Raw genomic sequence first — 16,464 nt, 5'->3', positions numbered from 1 at the left:
CTACACTCAAAGGTCTGAGCAATGAAGGTAAGTGTACTATATGCTTTCTTAACCAACCTGTCTACCTGTGATGCAAATTTTAAAGAATTATGTACCTGAATCCCTAGGTCTCTGATTTATATGTGCCCTAGATTACAGCCTTTCACCAAGTGTACAAATTCGGCAAAACACAAACATGTGGCCAATTGCAGGAAGGGAGAAATTTATCAATTATCCAAGGTTTCTGCACCTACATTGTGCTTCACCTTCTGACCTGACCCATTTTTTTTCAATATTACAGTAATTTTAGCATTGCTACAAGATCGAAAGGCTAGAGGTTTTGTGAGTTGACTGATACCCAAGCCAAGTACTTTGGGAAGGCGTCAAGATGTTGCCCCACATAATAAGTAGCGCTGGACTCCTGGGTTCATCCATCAATCGGCTTTCGCAGCTTTGCACCAATGAACAAATTCTCCAACAGGCCTGCGACACAAGACAAATCGATAGCAACTGCAGAAATGGGGCTCTCTCAGGGGAAGCCTGTCACATTGCTAGCCTTATGAATCTATGAGGTTATCCACTTTGGTAGTAAAAACAGGAAGGCAAATTATTGTACAACTGGCGATAGACCGAGAAAGAGGAAGGTGCAACTAGACCTTTGTCCACCAGTCACTGAAAGCAAGCAGGCAGCAGAGAAAGCAAACTGTATGTTAGCCTTTGCAGTAAGAGGATTTGGGTACAACAGCAGAGGTGTCTTGCTGAATTGTACAGGGCTTTGGTTAGACCACGCACGTTTGGGGATTATAGTCAGCAAGGACTGGCTGGACCGAACAGTCTATTTCTATGCTGTATGACTCTAAATGCGAAGGGCTTATGGAAGAGCTGGATTCAGGAGAGAAATGTTATAAAAGCCAAGAGAATCTGAAGAACTGAGATAATGCAGGCAAAGATTTGCCTGCCCATTGGGAACTTGTCAGCAGAGAGTTGGGGAGGAGTGCTGTCCAGATTGTCAGGGGTCCAGCTACTGAGTCAGGTGATCTATACTCCAAACCTCCCTCCATCTAGCCTGTAAATCAGCCCAATTGAACAGGTTTGATACATAAGTCAGTTCAGCCGTGGGCGTGAATGTGGCGTCCTGCATTCGAAATGGCTTTACAACAGGGAGGCTGTTCTAGGTGTCCCAGCCATAATGGTGAAGTGCCACCAGGACCAGAATCAGTGGATGCTCCACAATGGATTACCGGCAGCAGACAGGGGAGCTGAGAGGCAAGGAAAGAAAGGTTAGCGCAGGGAGGAGGAGATGTGGGGGGGGATATGGAGGGGAGGGATGGGAGTCAGCGGTGGGGGGGGGGGATAAGAATAGAAGTGGGGAAGGGATAAGAGAGGGAGGGTGAGGATGAGGGGGAGGGTGGGGATGGAGGGGCGAGAAGGAGAAAGTGAGGGTGAGAAGGAGGAGAGGGAAAGATGGGGGAGGAGGAGGAATGCAGAGTTGGGGGAGAGACAGGGGGATGAAGAGAGAGAAAACTGAATGAGCCAGTGAATGAGTGAAAAAATAGGAATGACAGGACAGTGAAAGGAGGGGGGAGAAATAATCAAATTAACATTTAATCTGTTAGACATGTCATCATAGCCACTTGATTATTTATCTATCTTGTCGAAAATGTGTTGCAGGGTAGGAAAGATTTAAAAGCTGGCAAGAAAAGCAGCTATTCAATTTGAAACAAAATCCCATGTTTTGCTTTGTCATGTCTGAAAACCAGGTGGACAGGATAAGGCAGCACCAGGATATCAGCAGCTTGCAGCAGTCTCTCAGCACTGACTGGAACAGAAGTTCACACTGTTATTAAGAACTCTCATCAGGTTACTCCCGAACATACACTGCAATTTGGAGACTGCAAGATTGCAAAGCAGTAATCATTACAGACGCCACTGCTGAATGGTTCCTGATGTGTGACCGACTCATCAATGCCACAATGGAATCAGTCTGGGAAGATTAATCTCTTCAAAAACAAAGACTATGAAGGTCACACCTTTCGTAGACTGACAATTTAAACTGATCTGAGCTCTGCACTGCCTCTATAAGCACTTTCAAATGAAAAAAAATCCTTTCCTGACCTCTTGGGATTTAGTCCTAAAGCACCAAAGAGAGACATTCCACACAACGCTCCATTAGCCTGGATCTTAAAAAAGGCTGTTGCACACATTCCAAAATCAATGCAGAAAATGTTGAGCTCTCTCTTGCCCTAAACCCCATGGCAAAATGACAAGATGAACAAAATGCAATGCCTTTGTAAAAACAGGGCTGTGCAGAACACTCAAAAGAATCGTTGCCTAGCAGACAGAGCTGAGGGGCTTTCAGTCCACAGAGATCGATAGAAGGCACATCCAGTTTCCCATATGCTGTGCAACTGATTCAATTTTCAACAGGATCTCAGAATTGTTATGTGCAGATGGCCATTCAGTCCATCATGCTTGCACTTGTTCTATCACCGACTGTCAATCTCCTGCCTCTTCTCCATATCCGTATTTCCCATTCCCATATTCAAGAACTGTGGAAAATCTAGACAAGTGCACCAACGCCATCGTGGACATCATTAGCAAATGCATGGAGGACTGTGTGCCAAAGATGCTAATCCACATGTCCCCGAACCAGAAACCTTGGACAAACTGGGAAATCCATTCCCTGCAGAAGACCTGACGTGCAGCATTCAAGTCAGATGACTCAGACCTAAACACGAGGTCTGGATGTGACCTCTGCAAAGCCATCAGGGACGGCAAGAGACAGCACTGGACCAAATTAGAGACCCAAACCAACCAAACAGACTCCTGCCACTGTGGCAAGGCCTAAACAACATTAAGGGATACAAAAAGAAGCACAGCAAGATAGCAGACAAAGACATATCCCTCTCTGATACGTTCAAGCTTTCTATGCTTAGTTTAAGCAGAACACCAGCGGTCTGGTGTCACCTGCCACGACAGCCCCAGAATGTACCAGTTCCCTCGGTCACTGCTGCAGACATCAGATCAGTCTTCCTGAGAGTCAACCCAAGGATAGCGAGGGGCCTGGATGGAGTCCCCGGCCAAACACTCAAATCCTGTATGGACCAACTGGCGGAGGTATCCACCAACATCTTCAACCTCTCCCTCCTACAGGCCGAAGATCCATGCTCCAAGAAGCCCATCGTCATCCCAGTGCCTAAGAAAGTACATGCAATGTGCCTTAATGGCTACCGCCCTTTGGCCCTGACCTCAATAATCACAAAGTGCTTCAAGAGTCTCTCAACCTGCCTCGACTGCCTGCAATGTGCCTATCAATGTAACAGGTCCACAGCTATTTCCCTAGCCCTGCACTCATTCCGGAACATGTGGACAGCAAGGACACCTACGTCAGGCTCCCGCTCTGCCTTCAATACCATTACCACCTCCAGTCTGACCTCCAAACTCCAAGACCTGTGTCTTGGCTCCACACTCTGCAACTGGACCCACAGCTTCCTGATCCATAGACCACAATCAGTGAAGATAGATATCCCCCACCAGAGAACGCCAAGGATGTTTTCTTAGCCCCCTACTGTACTTCCTGTACACCCATGACTGGGTTGCCAAATTCTAAACATCAACAACAAGCTTGCTGACAACACCATGTAGTAGGACGCATATCAAACAATAATGAGCCAACCCATGCACTAGCAAGAACAGCTTCTTCCCCGTTGTTACTGAATTGATGAATGGACTCTCTAACTTCAAATAATACTGATCTTGCTTCACATTCGTCCTGTGTGGTGCAAGCTCTATTCTTACTCTGTCCATTTTTTTTCACCCTTACTTACTATGATCTGCTTGTACTGCTCACAAACAAAGCTTTTCACTGTACTTAGGTACACATGACAATAGATCAGATCAAATCAAATCAAATCAAATCAAATATCCCTGCACACCATTACTACTCAAAGCCCTCCTAAATGCCCCAATTGAACCAGCCTTCACCACATTTCCAGGCAGTGCATTCTAGGCCCTAACTACTCATTGGGTGAAAAGCTGAATGTTTAAGCAGAATACCAGCGGTCTGGTGTCACCTGCCACGACAGCCCCAGATGTACCAGTTCCCTCGGTCACTGCTGCAGACATCAGATCAGTCTTCCTGAGCGTCAACCATTGGGTGAAAAGCTGAATGGCTATTTCTCTCGCCGCCTTTTTAATCTTTCCTATCTTGCTGCTCTTTATCGTACAGCCACATGAATAAGGAATTGGCTGCGATGACACATTTAGCAGATTAAATGATAATTTGGTATTTTTTCCCTCAAGTTTCTACATTTTCCACTCTCCTGTCCTTTATGTTCCTTTCCTCTTTCCATCTTTTTCTCTTCTCTCTGTCCCCCCTCCTTCATCCACTTCCCCGCTCTCTCTCTCTCATTACCCTTGCTTTGTTTGCGCATAATTTGAGCGGCACAGTGGCTCAGTGGTTAGTGCTGTTGCCTCACAAAGTCAGGGGCTGATTTCAATTCCACCCTCAGGTGACTGTCTGTGTGGAGTTTGCACATTCTCCATGTGTCTGCATGGGTTTCCTCTGGGGTGCTCTTCATTTCTCTACCTTTCTTCCCCACTAAGAATTTGTACTTAAGAGCTCTGTACCCAAGATGGAACCCTAAGTGGTGACTTGCAAACTTTTCACTGTACTAACATGAATACAGATCAGCCATGATCTTACTGAACTCTGGAGACGACGCTGTGGACCATATGGCCTATCGCTGCCCATAGTTTGTACAAGCTTATACAGAGCCAGTGTGGTTCAGCTGGGACGTGTGCTTACGGCACAGCCGTTGGAGGCTGTATCACAGAGCAATATAGAGGATCACACTGCGGCTGAAACACGGCTTGCATTCGGCACATAAAAGATCAAGGTGTTTCAAACTGGTTCCACATGATGGAGCCCAACAAAGTATTTCCTTTCACTGAGTAATGGAGAACCAGAGGCCACATTCAAATGTTCGATGGGAAATTAGGGAGCCCTTACTTCCACATACAAAGGGGAATCTGGAATGTCCTCCTTCCAGAGGCTGCTGGGGGTCATCTGGAGCATTCAGCACTGAGATCAGTCGGGTTTGTTAGGTCATGGGTGCGCGAATATTAAAGTTGATTTGACTTGTACATCTATTTTTAAATAAAACACACTGAGAAAGGAATGTCACTGTTCCAAACACTGTCTGCTAACAAAACCTGGTTGAGTTGTTCTGGGACTAAGGGGTCCAGGTGAAGCATCTTACTGAAAGATGACAAATTCTCATCTGGTACAAACAGCCAGGTCAGACAGACTCTCAAATTATCGAATTGTCAGCTCCACATTTTAGAAGAGATTTAAGCAACTCTCTGGAAACTGAGAAAAACACCTGTCAACTGTTAAAGTTGCTATTTGGTAGAACTGGGGATACGGGGACCTACTGAAAGCTGAAAGTAATTCACAAAACCATGGAAACCCTACAGTGTAGAAAGAGGCCACTCAATCCATCAAATCTGTACTGGCCCTTCGAAGAGCACCCCACGCAGACACACAACCCCACCTTTATCCCTGTAACCCTGCATTAACCGACGTAGCCTAGCACACCCTTGGGCACTAAGGAGCAATTCAGCATGGCTAACCTACTTAACACAGAGTCATTGTCACAGAGCCATACAGTACAGACCCTTCAGTCCAATCAGCCCATGCCAACCATAATCCCAAACTAAACTGGTCCCACTGGCTGTTCCAGGCCCATATCCTCCAAACATTTCTTATTCATGTACTTATCCAAATATCTTTCAAACGCTGTAACTGTACCCGCATTCACTACTGCCCCTGGGAGTTCATTCCACACACCAACCACACTCTGTATAAAAACATTGCCTCATGTCTTCCACAAATCTTTCTCCTCTCATCTTAAAAATATGCCCCCTAGTCTTGAAATCCCCCATCTCAGGGAAAAGGCCTTTGCTATTCACCTTGTCTATATCACTCCTGTTTTAATAAACCTCGGTAAAGGTCACCCTTCAACCTCTTCTGCAACAGTGGAAAAAAAAGTCCCAGCATATCCAGTCTCTCCTTTTAACTCAACGCCTCCATTTCCAGCAACATCGTGGCATTAGAGATATCAAGGTGTAGAGCTGGATGAACACAGTAGGCCAAGCAGCATCACAGGAGCAGGAAGGCTGACGTTTCGGGTCTAGACCCTCCTGGCATTGCTTGGCTGTAATCTCTCTAGTTTAATAATAGCCTTCCTATAATAGCTTTGGACAATAACTGGGAATGATTTACTAGAAGGAGCAATTCTGCGGACAATGCAATGAGCGACAAGCATACGAGGGAACTATAATTTCCTATAGTTTAAAGCATACGTAAGAAGGAAATAGAGTTCTGTCAAGTTCTTTTTTTAAAATGTCATTTGTTATAGTCATTGGTTTAAATCACAAACTCACATCATGTCAGCCTTTCAGCTAATTACTGATTCTATCCAAAAGTTACCAATCATGACAGAGACTATAATACTGGGATCTAGATGAAAGAAGGTGAATATATATGAGGGCAGAACAGCCATTATCCCATTGAATGGGTGCAGTAGACTTAAGGGGGTGAATGATTGTACAAGGGAGTCTTGGTCCACTTTCAGATCTGTCCAGACGTTTCTCCCAAGCACTGAGTAAGCGACAACAACCAGGAAGCTGACCCGGACCACACTGGTTTTTAACTAAGCCAATACTGTGTAAACAGCGTCACCACCCAGTTCTGCAATATATAAATTGTTACTCAATAAGGAGAGCTTCTCTGTCGTGCAGAGAGTTTTGCACAGGAGAAAACTTAACTCATTACAAGTGCACGAACACGTCTAAGAGAACCTGGAATGTAGCCAATGTTTCTTCTCTTTATCCATTAAGTAGTGTAAATAAATGATTACGTTTAAATAAAATTACATTAGTTAAATTAGCAGGGATAATTTTTCCTTCTTCCGAGAAATTCAACTGGAATCCTACAGAAGTTCCGACAGCGCCAGAAGCTCCGACAGTGCCAGAAGCTCCGACAGTGCCAGAAGCTGTGGGGAGTTGTCAGGCCTAGCCCATGTGCAATGATTGTTTTGGAAGTAGGTCTTTAGATCATTTAAACACAAAAATATGAACCCCTGCGTAGAAAAAGAGTTTGCATAGCCAAGTTGAAACCCATTGATATGCCAGAGTCACACAAGCCTCTCCTTCAGCAGATGAGATGGGCAAAGATTTATCACCCAATTCCTTTGAACGTGATAAAACTGTTTATCATCACACCAAGACGTGGGGTAGGGAAGAGAAATACTGGAAGTCAGTTTTTTTTTGCAGAAGTAAATGCAGCAATGCAACAGTTCTGCACCAAAATAAATTATGCAAAGGTTTTCTGCTGACAGAATAACAGCAGTTAATGACTGCTAAGTTTCTGCAAAAAGAACAGTAATAGATTACACTCCAACATCATTGCTCTCCAAAGCTGTTATTAAACTAAGCGAAACCCACTCAACATCCTAGTGGTGTTATTTTCCATTGTCTATTTCCAGTATGTACAATACACAGCTTCGTGACAAGGACAATATGCTGTAGGGATGTGACTCAACACTTCAACGCTCATTTACAATTTCAACAGCTTCCCACGTCTCTTTCTCTCGAGTTTGATGATCCCAGTTTGTTCTGAACCTGATTCTGAGCCATAGAATAAGCTAAATGTGAGATGATACATTTTGGAAGGGTAAATCAGGGCATGACTTGAACACTTAATGGTAGGGTCCTGGGGAGTGGTGCCAAACAAAGAGACATCAGATTGCAGGCTCATAGTTCCTTGAAGGTGGAGTCACAAGTAAACAGAATAGTGAAAAAGATATTTGGTACTCCTGCCTCTATTTGTCAAGGCATTAAGTACAGGAGTTGGGAGGGTCATGTTGCAACTGTACAGGACATTGGTTAAGCCACTATTGGAATACTGCAAGCAATTCTGGTCTCCCTGCTATAGGAAAGATGATATGAAACTTGAAAGGGTTCAGAAAAGATTTACAAGAATGTTGCCGGGATTGGAGGGTTTGAGCTACAGAGAGAGGCTGAATAGGCTGGGCTATTTTCCCTGGAGCATCGGACACTGAGGGGTGACCTTGTAGAGGTTAAAAAAGTCATGAGGGGCATGGATATGGTGAATAGCCAAAGTCTCTTTCCCAGAGCAAGGGAGTCCAAAACTAGAGCGCATGGGTACATGGCAAGAGAGGAAAGATTTAAAAGGGACCTAAGGGGCAACTTTCTCATGCAGAGGGTGATGCATGTGGAATGAGCTGCCAGTGGAAGTGGTGGAGGCTGGTAAAATTACAACATTTAAGAGTCATCTGGATGGGTATATGTAAAGGAAGGGTTTAGCGGGGTATGGGCCAAATGCTGGCGAATGAGATTAGATTTATTTTGGATATCTGGTCAGCATAGATGAGCTGGACTGAAGAGTCTGTTTCCATGTTGTACATCTCTGTGGCTATGATGCTTAACGACAGGATAGGAACTGGTTTGGGATTCCGATCACTCTTGCTCGCTTCCAGACCCACAGCGAGGTAGGTATTTTTGAACTAACCTGTTCAGAGATAGAACACCACACCTCCAGTGCCGCTGGGATTTGATCCAAGGAAGGGACATTACCACTGCACCATGACGGCTCTCAAAGCCTCACAACATTATGTCATTCTGGTCCGATCTTGCATATCTAAGGTAGTAAAACATTGCTTGCAGCAAGATTTCCCTCTGTAAATTCGAGTTCATCCACAACCCCACTGCCACATTCTAGCTTGCACTAAGTCCAGTCCACATGTTGCCACATCCCCTGTAGCCCACCTCGATTTCAAAGCCCTCTCTGCCTGGCCCTCCTGTTCTCTGTCCACTTCTCCAGTCATCCACCGAGCACCCTTGCTTGTTTCAATTCTAGCTTCTTGCATGTCTCTGATTCTATGTACTCCACCCCTGGAAGTTCAGCCTTCGACTTAGGCTCAAGCATTACTCCCATAAAGCTCTCCAACCTCCACACCCCTGCTTCTTCCTTTTCAATCCTCTAAGTCACAATCATGCCACACAAATGCCAGGCTATGACCATCACCAATAAGAGACAATCTAGCCACTGCCCCTTGACTTTCAATGCTGTTATCATCATTGAATTCCCCCAATATCAACATCCTACAGGTTATCATTGACCAGAAACTCACCTGGATTCACCACATAAATAGCATCTACAAAAGCACATCAGAGTCTGTAAATACCGCAGAAGGTAACACACCTCCTGACTCTACAAAACCTATCCACCATTGAAAAGGCACAAGTCAGGAGGGTGATGGAATACTTCCCATTTGCCTAGATGGGGGCAGCTCCAAAAACACTCAAGAAGCTTGACACCATCCAGGACAAAGCAGCCCCCACTTGAATGGCATCACGTCCACAAACACTCACTCCCTCCTTCACCGATGCTCAGTAGCACCATGGTGTACCATCTACAAGATGCACAGCAGAAATTCATCAAAAATCCTCAGACAGCTCCTTCCAAACCCATGACCACATCCACCTAGACAGACAAGGGCAGCAGATACATGGGATCATCATCCCCTGCAAGGTCCCCTCTGTGCCACACACCATCCTGACATTGAAAGATATTGCTGTTCCTTCACCGTCACTAAAACTCCTAATGGATTGTGGGTCAAGCCACAGGAGGTGAGCTGTAGTCGTTTAAGAAGGCAGCTCACCCCCACCTTCAACGGCAACTCAGGATGGGCCCAGCTAGCGACACCCCCATCCTACAAAATGAATATAAAAACAAGCCAACTTATTTGGCCAAGAATTTTGATACTGATGCCGGTATCATCTTACATGGCTTGAAGTCATTTTTGGATTAAGTTTCTGAGAGGTGTTTGGGATATTTACCTGTCGCTGAAGATGCTATATAAATACTTGTTATTATAGGCTTCCCCAGCTCCCCACCCATGTGAGAGAAGGCTGGTCTACCCTTGGGCTTATGCCTCTACCCAGTAACTAGGAACCACACAACAGCAGTGCATTTGCAGCCATCCAACCCTCTCTGTGTGGGAACAGCTGACAGCAATGAAGCCGTAACTCTCTAACATTACACTCGTAGCAGGAGCGGTCTGTTTGCCCCCTCACGTTTGTCCCAGGAAGGAATATAATGGGCATGCCCCACTTGTTACAGCAACCTGCACTGTGAAACCTCAAGAATCCTGAAATGATCCAATTTCGATCTCTCGGTGCATCCTGCACTTAAAAGTGAAATGGCTCACTTGGCTTGTGGAAGGTGGTGGGCATGGCAGCACAGGACGATCCCATAGACAATGAGCACAGGCATCACCCGAAGCAAGTTGCACAAACTTCAGTTCCATTGATGGACTGGGGAGGTTGGGTACTGCTCTCCTCAGACAGATTTCATTGAGGAGTTGAAAATCACTCGGGGTGAGGACTAGCTAAAAAGAAAGAAACCATTCCCCTTAACACGGGTCAAAAAACCAGAGGATACTAACACAAGGCGATTGGCCAGAAGGACCAGGGCTGTCCCAAAGAAAGCCTAACACAGAGAATGATCAGGACAATCCTACCGAAGCATCTCCTCACTGACACCTTATTTACGGGCGTGAAAATGCTCAGGAACCCACAGTCAGTTCTCTATGTTTTTGGCAGTGGGGAGGCGGGGGGGGATCAATCGATGCGACCTCGGAAAATTTCAACTTGCGATCCTGCCCCACATTTTAGAAAGCCATGGAGTAGATTAGATTATATTAGATTCCCTACAGTGTGGAAACGAGTCCTTCGGCCCAACAAGTCCACATCGCCCCTTGAAGCATCCCACCCAGACCCATCCCCCTATAACCCACACACCCCTGAACACTATGGGGCAATTTAGCATGGCCAATCCACCTAGCCTGCACATCTTTGGACTGTGGGAGGAAACCGGAGCACCCGGAGGAAACCCACGCTGACACAGGGAGAATGTGTAAACTCCACACACAGTCACCTGAGGTTGGAATTGAACCCGGGTCCCCGGCGCTGTGAGGCTGCAGTGCTAACCACTGAGCCACCGTGCCACCCCCAGGATTATTCACAATGGCAGCTGAGTAGCAGGGCTCCTCGGAGGCTCTCGAGCCCAATTCCCATCTGCACCTGTCTGCTTTCTTCCTCTGTACCTCTGCTCTCTTCTTATTTTTCCCCACTTGTTATGCTTTTCACAAAAGCCTTTTGCAGCAGGTTATTTGGTGGTATCGCACAGCAGAGAGCGCGAGGAATGGCGGCAGCCTCCTGGCGGTCAGAGGCAAATGTGATTCCTGCTGGCAATTGGAGACAAAGGTGGTGGCAGCCAGGACATCGCCCCAGCCCTCGGAGGGAGGGCGTGTGTGTGTGGACTCTGGGTAAGGCAACGGCAGTCAGGACCAGGCTGGAGGAGTTCTGGACAGCATGGAGGGCCGTTGTGGGTTGCAACGAGATATTGACAGGACGCAGAGCCAGGCAAGGAAGTGGCAGATGGAAGTGATTCATTTTGGAAGGTCGAAAAGTGGCAGATGCAAATGGGTCACTTGGCTTGTGGAAGGTGGTGGGCATGCCAGCGCAGGAAGATCCCATAGACAATGAGCACAGGCATCACACGAAGCATGTTGCACAGGCTTCAGTTCCATTAATGGTGTGAAGTGTGGTGATTCATTTTGGAAGGTCGAATTTGAATGCAGGATACAGGATTAATGGCAGGATTCTCAGCAGCGTGGAGGAACAGAGGGATCTTGGGGTCCACGTCCATAGATCCCTCAAAGTTGCAACCCAAGTTGATTGGGTTGTAAAGTTGGCGTATGGTGTGTTGGCTTTCATTGGCAGGAGAATTGGGTTTAAGAGCTGTGTGGTTATGCTGCGGCTCTAAAAAACTCTAGTTAGACCACACTTGGAATAGTTTTGTTCAGTTCTGGTCACCTCATTTTGGGAAAGATGTGGAAGCTTTAGAGAGTATGCAGAGGAGATTTACCAGGATGCTGGCTGGACTGGAGGGCAGGTCTTATAAGGAAAGGTTGAGGGAGCTAGAGCTTTTCTCATTCGAGCGAAGAAGGACGAGAGGTGATGTGATAGAGGTTTACAAGATGATGAGAGGCATAGATATAGAGTGGATAGTCAAGAGACTTTTTCCCGGGTGAGAGTTAGGAGGGGGCATCATTTTAAGGTGATTGGAGGAAGGTATGGGGAGATGCCAAAGGTAGGTTCTTTACACAGAGAGTGGGCGTGTGGAATGCACAGCCGACAGTGGTAGTGGAGTCAGACACTTTAGAGACTTTTAAGCGACTCTTGGATAGGCACATGGAGGATAGTAAAATGTAGGGTATGCAGGGTAGATTGATCTTAGTGGGATAATAGGTCGGAACAACATCATGGGCCGAAGGGCCTGTACTGTGCTGTACGGTTCTATGTTCCTGGCTGCAGGGCAAGGCGTGCCCAGTGGTGAAGAGACGGCACCCAAACAGTGGCGAGTCCAACACTGATGGGTCCAGTGCAGGTGACAGAGGAGAGGTGGAGGCGCAGGTAATCGTTGGTGAGCCACGGCAGAGGTAGAGGAACAAAGATCTGTTATACCTTCTTTATTCTTAAATTATTCAGAATTGTGGAGCCAGTTGAAGCTTTTTGCTGTATTCAACTGTGTCATTTACAGGCAAATGTAAGTGACAACGAATCATTGCCATTCAATACACCATCTAAGGATGTGGTGGACTTCTCAAATGATGCAGCTTAATAATCCTCACAGAGGAAATGAAAACGCAAGGTTATGGGGGAAAGGCAGGGGTGTGGGATTAGCCAAATTGCTCGTTAGAGGGCTAGCACTCCTACAATGGGCTGAATGCCCTCATCCTCCGAGCCTCCCGCGCCCTAAACCGCTTGCAACCTAACTCTCTGGTGATTACAAGCAGTAAAATAGTTTCCTAAAGAAACTATCTAAAAAACAACAAATCAGGAACTTAAAGTAATGTTTTCCAGCAGGTCAAAAGCAATAATCCATCTCCGATCCCCATGTAATTTGTTTTTAGTTCCAGCTTTGCTGTGACCCAAAGGGGCAACTGATGATTTGAATTCCAGCCTGTGAAGTACTCTCAGCCACACAGTTATATAACTGCACCCTTCAACAATATGAAGGCAAGGAGTTGTGTAATCAGTGGCTGAAATGTGTATTCTTTCCACGTTTAGAGGAAATCAGTAAAAGCCGAAATGAAAAGAAACAGCGCTTGTTCTTTGTGAGCGCAGACTTTGGAATTTGTCCATTGTTGCCCATAGGAAAAGTGGACACAGTCAGCCTCCCCGATCCTTCCCTCACATCAGCAGTGAGGCTACTAAGATAGTCCCAGAGTACTACTGAGCTGCTCTCTCGTTCGGGAGAGGCAACTGATGGTGGTTTTAACCCCCTGCATTTACGTAGCTCCTCTTAACAAAGAAAGCCCTTCCCGTGGCTCTGTGAGAGCCTTAACAAACAAGATTTGATGCCCAGCCACACAAGGAGAAATTTGGAAAGGTGACCAAAAGCTTGGCAGAGAGCAACGAGGCATTATTACTCAACCATGGCTCATGAAAGCAGACTGAGGGGTTAAATGGCCTCTCCCTATTCCAACAGCTGACAATCACTATCACTAGCCTTTCCATTAAATAAAGCCAGATACAGGGCTATGCAGTGAAGAGGTCTGGCTGGTGCTATGAGTTAGATGGAACAGCTGTATCGATTGCGAGACCAAGCTCATGTTTCTTGCATATTCGGGAAAGCGACCAACATACTCATATTCTCTTCTACCCTCTTCCACGGGGGAGAAGGTATAAAAGTTTGTATAGATGTGCGAACAGATTCAAGAACAGCTTCTTCCCTGCTGTTATCAACTTTCGAATGGACCTCTTAAATGTTAACATTGATATCTCTCTCTACACTTTCTCTACGACTGTAACACACTGTTGTGTTACCCTGATGCAGTTGTACAGTACGAACTGGCTGTAAAAGTAGTTAAGGCAATACCTTTATTAGTGCCTCGGTACACATGACAGTAATGATGCAAACCAATCAGATCAATGTTAGATGAAAAGGGTTATAGGGATGTTGTCAGAACTAAGAGGTTATAACAATGAGGCCATAAATGGAAAAAGGTCTTGAACAAACCCCACAAGGAGCTCAGAAGCAACTTCTTTATCCAGGTAGTGCTGAGCAAGTGGAATTCACACCACAGGGAGCAGTTGGGGTGAATAGCACGAAAGTATTTGAGGGGAAGCTGGATAAATACATGCGAAAGAAAGAAGTAGAAGGGCATGGATAAGGTCCATGAGTAGGGGAGTCCAAAAGTAGAGAGCAGAGGTTTAAAAAGAACCTGAGGGGCATCTTTTTCATGCAGAGGGTAGTGCATGTATGGAATAAGCTGCTAGAGAAAGAGGAGGAGGCTGATACAGTTACAGCATTTAAAAGACATTTGAACAGGGGTATGAATAGGAGAGGTTTACAGGGCTATGGGCCAAACACAGGCAAGTGGTACTAGCACAGTTTGGGAAACTTAGTTGGCGTGGACAAGTTGAACCGAAAGGTATGTTTCTGTGCTGTATGACTCTATGACACAATAAGGTGAAAGAGCACAAACACCAGCATCGACAGATGGGCTGAATGGCCTGTTTCTGTGCTGTACATCCCATGTAATGCAATCCGATGCAAGCTCACAGAACAAGAAGTGCTGTATCTGGCTGAGAAGCAAAAACAACACAACAGTTGGTTTTTCTAACTTACTCCAGCACAGACTCCAGCTCCCCCCACCCCTCTAAGACTGAACACCAAACCAGATATTGTATTGAGATGGTTGGTGCTTGAAGCAATGTCTAGTTTTATTTCAGTTGTCAAAACAGCAATCAGTGAGAATTTTCACTCGATTGCCCCTTAGGCACACTGAAGGTTTTTTTTTAAACTAAATTAACAGATTGGTTAGATCTCGAATACATTGCCTGAAGCACATTCCTCATGAGGAACTGGATAAATACTTGGAAAGGTCAAACTTGCAGGGCAATGAGGCAGGATACTAGTTGAACAGCACTTACAAAGAGCTAGCTCAGGCACAATGGGTCAAATGGTCTCCTTCGGTGCTGCATATAGGGAGGTGGTCCAGTGGTATTATCATTGGAATGTTAATCCAGAGACCCAGGTAATGTTTGTTGCGACATAGTGGAATTTGAATTCATCAGAAGTCTGGAATAAAGAATCTAGTGATGACCATGAATCCATTGTTGATGGTCAGATAAACCCAGTTGCTTCACTGGTGTCCTTTAGAGAAGGAAACTGCCATCCTTACCTGGTCTAGCCTACATGTGATTCCAGACCAGCAGCAATATGGTTGACTCCTGACTTTCCCCTGGGCAATTAGGGATGAGCAATAAATGCTGGGCCTGGCCCGCAACACCCACAACCCGTGAATGAATTTAAAAAAAACATTAGAAATGGTGTCTTGTGATTTCTGACCTTGTCCACCCAAGTCCAAAACTGGCACCTCCACGTCATGAAAACAATGATGCCTGTCAACACCAGAATCTCTGAGTAATAAAAGGATTAAGTGGAATTGCAAATTACTTCAGAGAGATGAATATGTTCTGCTCCAGCATGAAATATTAAGGGGTATAAGTATTCTAGATTCTAAGTGCTTTGCAGTAATAAGCTACTGTGTTTACCTGGAGTCGGGCTGCATTTATTATAAAATATGAGACACAGGCTTGCTACATTACTGGAAAATAAACCTCAGCCAATGTCAGGACCAAGAACCTAGCCATTTTCTGCAACACAAATGAGTTATAGAGCTAATATTCTCAATGATTTATCCCAGTAAGTCACTGCGTGCCTAGCACCATTAAAAGCTATACCTCAGACAAGGTCAAATGAGAAATGTCATCTATTTTAGGCACAAGATAGAGTTGAATAAGTCACACTTAAGCCTTTACAGTTGAATGACAAACAAAATCAAGAATATAGATAGGTAAAAGGAAGTAGGCCATTCAGCCCCTCAAACCTGCTCCACTCCTTGATAGGATTATGGGCTCAAAGCCACTTTCTTGCCTTGATAGCATTAGGCCTAACACCCATCTCCCTTGAACAAATATGTAACTCATTATTCAACTAACTAACCCTCTTTGTCTCGCTTGGGAGGGGCATCTAACAGGCTAACAATCTTCAGAGAGCAGAAAAAAATTCTCAACTCAGTCTCAAAGGGTAAGTCCTAATTCTTGAACTGTTTCCCCAGTTCTTCACTCTGCACTCCCCGCGTTATTATACTTCTGAATGGGCCTCTCAAACTTCAAATTTAATGCTGACCTCGCTGTCTGTGCACCTTCTCTGCAGCCATAACATTATATTCCTCGGTCTGTTCTGTTATTGGTATGGTATGATCTGCCTGTACTGTACATAAAACAAAACTTTTCACTGTACCTAGGTACATGGTGACA

At 45.5% G+C, this 16,464-nt stretch overlaps 1 protein-coding gene across 2 annotated transcripts in view; it reads right to left on the bottom strand.

Annotated features, from left to right (window-relative positions):
- The window catches only part of trappc14 (trafficking protein particle complex subunit 14), a 63,555-nt gene that overhangs the window by 33,661 nt on the left and 13,430 nt on the right, over positions 1–16,464 (bottom strand). The window lies entirely within an intron of this gene.

Source organism: Stegostoma tigrinum, chromosome 45 (assembly GCF_030684315.1).
Source record: "Stegostoma tigrinum isolate sSteTig4 chromosome 45, sSteTig4.hap1, whole genome shotgun sequence".
Classification (NCBI taxonomy): domain Eukaryota; kingdom Metazoa; phylum Chordata; class Chondrichthyes; order Orectolobiformes; family Stegostomatidae; genus Stegostoma; species Stegostoma tigrinum.
The sequence above is the reverse complement of the archived record's forward strand: the minus strand, read 5'-3'. Positions and strand labels throughout refer to the sequence as shown.